At 35.9% G+C, this 4,580-nt stretch overlaps 1 protein-coding gene across 1 annotated transcript in view; it reads right to left on the bottom strand.

Annotated features, from left to right (window-relative positions):
* Window positions 1-4,092, bottom strand: part of LOC106868142 (uncharacterized) — a 23,331-nt gene extending 19,239 nt beyond the window's left edge. The window contains exon 1 of the mRNA XM_014913272.2: window positions 3,548-4,092. The gene's annotated coding sequence lies outside the window, so the exon portion shown is untranslated. The remainder of the gene's footprint in view (window positions 1-3,547) is intronic.
* Between the last annotated feature and the right edge of the window lie 488 nt (window positions 4,093-4,580).

The following is a 4,580-nucleotide window of genomic DNA, read 5'->3' as shown; positions in this document are numbered from 1 at the left end:
AGTCAAGTGAGTGGATTTGGTAGACGGAAACTGAAAGAAGCCCGTCGTATATGTGTATATATATATATATATGCATGTGTGTCTGTGTTTGTCCCCCCATCGCTTGACAACCGATGCTGGTGTGTTTACGTCCCCGTAACTTAGCAGTTCGGCAAAAGAGACTGATGGAATACTAGGCTTCCAAAGAATAAGTCCTGGGATCGATTTGCTCGACTAAAGGCAGTGCTCCAGCATGGCCGCAGTCAAATGACTGAAACAAGTAAAAGAGTATATATATATATATATATACATATTCATTTAACATACATTTTGAGCACCGGCACAGATAGGAGGTGTATGATATTTATGCTGCTAAATGTGTTTACTTAGTGTAGTGTCTATGTCTTGAGAGATTTGTATGTGTATAGGTAGATGTATTTTATATGTGTGTGCGTCAGTGTGTGTACATAGGTATATGTGGACATGTATGTATATACACGCATTTATAACTGTGTATATGCACAGGTGTGACTGAGTATATAGTTGTGTTTATCAATAATATATTTGAATGTGTGTCGAATGGAAGGTAGTCTAGTTTGATTAACTTGTGCAGAGGATTTGTACCTGCCCTTTGCATGAACATTCACACTTGAATACTTTACTTTGTTGATATTCAAATTCTTTTGGGGTTTTTTTTTTCTTGCATATTTAGCTATCTTCTTAAGGTGGACCTAAGAATAACTTGGTTGGCTTGTTTTAAATGATTACCTTTCAAAATGTTAAAATTATTTTATAAAATCTTTAGAATTTTCTTTACATGACATAAAATGAATGAATGGATTTCATTGAGAACATACATGTGTATAATGTGTAGGTGTTGTGAATATATTGCATATCCACCATCAAATATTATTTATGTCATCAGGAGAAAATTATGAAACAGCCGAAATATTAAAATATCAATGCTTTTTAACATTTCACATTTCCAGTTCGTCTTTGCTTAAAGCACCTCACAGAGGCAAAGTGGTCAATGCTGGTGGCATGTGAAAAGCTCCTTTTAAGTGTTAGGACTCACAAAGGCAAATGTCAAATGACCGAGACCTTTGGTATTATATCATGCTTGAGAAGAAGTAAAATCACAGTCGTGGCAGATACTGGTATCACTCAAATGACACCTGTGCCACTGGCATGTAAAATCACTCATTACACTCTTGGAGTGGTTTACATTAGGAAGGGCATCCAGCCATAGAAATCATGCCAAATCAAACTGGAATCTGGTACAGCCTTCCTTGTAACACCAAAGATGAACTAAGGGCAACAATTATGGCAGCATTGACAAACTTAAACAAGGAGACAATCCAGAAGAGTTGCAGGAGTTTATTAAGTCGTCTTGAGGTTGTGTTTGAAACCAATGGCGATTTTATTGAATAAATTTACTCTTTAGTATTTCAAGAAATTTTTATGTAATTTTGGTAAATATATCAGTTAAAATGAGATGTCAGTGTTCTTTTCATGTTTGTGTAATTTAGACGACAGTCTATTCACCACACCCTGTATATGCATATTGGCAACCCCACTAGTGCTGGTGCCACTCAAGAAGCATCTGTATTGGATCTAAATTTTTAAAAAAAGCACCCGTGCTGGTGCCACGTAAAAAGCATCTAATACACCTTGTTAAGTGGATGGCATTAGGAAGGGTGTCCAGCTGTAGAAAGCCTGCCAAAACAGACAATTGGAGCCTACACCTTGTCAGCTCTGGTTAATCCGTCCAACCCTTGCCATCAAAGAAAACGGACGTTAACTGATGAGGATACATACACACGGACACACACATAAAATATATATATTAAAATATATTAAAATGTTAACAGTTTCCTGTGGTGTAAAAAAAAATTATGCTGTGGAAAGGGAATGGTAAAAGCGCGCGTTCAGTAGACAGAAAGAGAGATTGGAACAGACACTGATGATGGGCACATACATACACATGCGAACACTACTGGCATACACCCAGAGGTAACTCAAGTTTCTCTCTTTTGTCAACAGCGAACACTTTAGAACGCATTAAATAGTATCAACGTACACAATGACAAAAAGGGTGAGGTAGTTATGAATTGTGTTCGATTAGGCTTGTTGTGGGACTGACAACAAAAGTTCATGGCCGCAGCAGTCAGGCTAGTGTTTATTCGTGAGTGACTAATGGAGTAAAAGCGGTATCTCAGTAAATGTTGCTTTATTACACGGTTTAAAACACGGACGGGATTTGACTATTGCAATGAAGGGACATCGCGGTTACAAAACTATCGTTGAATTACAAGTAAACAAAAAGAAGTAAAGAAATATTGAGATATAAACTGAGGAATCAAATCATTTACGACTTATTATTACAAAATATCGACCATAACACAGAAAGGGAAGACGAGGTGGATATTTTAATGTACATGTTTGAATGCCGCATTAAAAAAATCTTATCTAATTATACGGGATATGGAGAATGACATTTATAGAGGAAAATATAATTTATACGAAATAAATTAAACTAACAGATAATAAAATGTAAACTGATATTTTAATGACACAGAAATACTTAATAAATAACTATAATACAATGTAACATAGGTGAAGGTAAAGAATATGCACACCACCCGTTTTCGACGGTTGGGGTTAGCGGCGGGTGCGTATTCTTTACCGCCGCTGTAACATAGATAGATAGATAGATTGATAGATATGTATGTGAGAGGAACGCATTAAAGAGCCTCTATTCCTTTAAAGGGCGCATGTACTGCTCCACTCCTACAATAACAATATCTTTCCGCTTCTACTTGTCCAAAGTCACGAAGTGATATTCAGGTGGACACGTTTCCTTTTCAATCCTAGAGTTTTCAAGTAGTTGCTGTCTTTTATCAGCTTTTGTAACTCGCCAATTTTTACACACATTTTATGGCTGTGTATGTTAAGAACCTCACCATGTATAGTATACCGTTTTTATTCATTTTACTCTGCAGATAATACATCCTTTTTAATGTACACCTTTTATTTCCATATATGGAAACATACTGTAGGTTTGGCAGTGATTACAGCAAAATAAACAAAGTGTAACTAAACTTCAAATGCCGTAAAAAAATAATTTAGTCTCGAGATGTTGGGAAATTTCTAAGTTAGTATTAGGAAAACCACGTCACCACCAGGTTCATTCAAAAGAAATAGAAAAGTAACACCTTTTTTTGCTTTTCTTTTTTGTCCCTTAAACGGAATTTCAGCCGTAACCATCATGTCTAGAGATATCTATCACTACATTACCTAAAGGTGTTCTCTTTTTTAATCAATCGGAGTCATTTGAGAAAGACCTGGCAGTTATTTCGGGCAAATCAAGCAGCACTCAGATGCACTAAACATACCCTAATTTACGTCAAAGTCGCTTTTTTTTATGTCATATACATGTGGTATAAAAACATCGGTCTTTGTTATGAATTACTATTATTGTTATTAATGAAACATTGTAACAACTATTTATAGAAATCAACAGAAAAAAAGGTGAAAACGAATAACAACGAAAGAAAGGAATACTCACCTTTCAAATTACTTTTCGCTACAACCATGACATCTAGTGTCAACTTGGAACTACATGCGTAGATTTTAAAGCGTGTCATGGGTAGACAACTGTATTATCCGGTCCTCACGCGAAATATTTATTTTTTTTTTTAAAGGTACAAAGACATGAAATTTTATTATATCGATCCCTGTGCTCAACTGGTGCTTAAAAATTTTTTTTTTTTTTATCGGCATCGATGTTATTTGAACTGAAAATGTAAAGCCGTAATAAATGCCGCTAAAGCATTTTATCCGGCGTGGTAAACCATTCTGCTTGCTCGCAGCACCGCGTTTTATAGCAATAAAACTATCAATAGTGTTAATTCTTAACAAATAAATAAAATGCTTATCATACATCGACATATATAGCCTTCCTACCAACGTGAGACATTTTATAGACCGTCACGCAGTTTAAAGATGCCAGAAAAAATAATTTTTTAAATTAAAACACCCTTCGTTCAACTGTGGATTAACAGAAGAATAACATTATTCTGCCTTTATACAAGCGTTCCAACTATGACTTGTCTGTCTCTTAGAAACGTTCCAAACGTCACCGTTCCGATCATTTTAAGTATTCCAAACATGACCAAACCAAATGCTTCTCATGCCATGCAGTTAACGCTTACTTTTCTTTTACTTTTGTTATTCCTTAATGGCATTCATGTACAATAGCGTCGGAAATTAATTAACTAGCGCGCTGAAAAAGAAAAAAAAGCGTAATTTCTTTGGATCTATTTGTTTTAAGCGTCTCTTCTCTTATCTTTTATTTGCTTCAATCATTGGATTACGGCCATGCTGGGGCACCGCCTTGAAGAGATTTAATCAGATTTAATTGATCCGATTACTTTGATTTTTTTTTTTTTTTTTAAGTCACGTATTTAGATACCGGCCCTTTTTTTTGCCGAAACGCTAAGTACGGGAACGTAAACAAACCAACACTGGTTGCCATGGTAGCCAAGCCGCGTTGGGTGACGCAGACGTAGTGACACTAACAAATCCCCCCCCCCTTCCCA

The sequence above is a fragment of the Octopus bimaculoides genome, chromosome 9 (genome assembly GCF_001194135.2).
Source record: "Octopus bimaculoides isolate UCB-OBI-ISO-001 chromosome 9, ASM119413v2, whole genome shotgun sequence".
Lineage (NCBI taxonomy): Eukaryota > Metazoa > Mollusca > Cephalopoda > Octopoda > Octopodidae > Octopus > Octopus bimaculoides.
The sequence above is the reverse complement of the archived record's forward strand: the minus strand, read 5'-3'. Positions and strand labels throughout refer to the sequence as shown.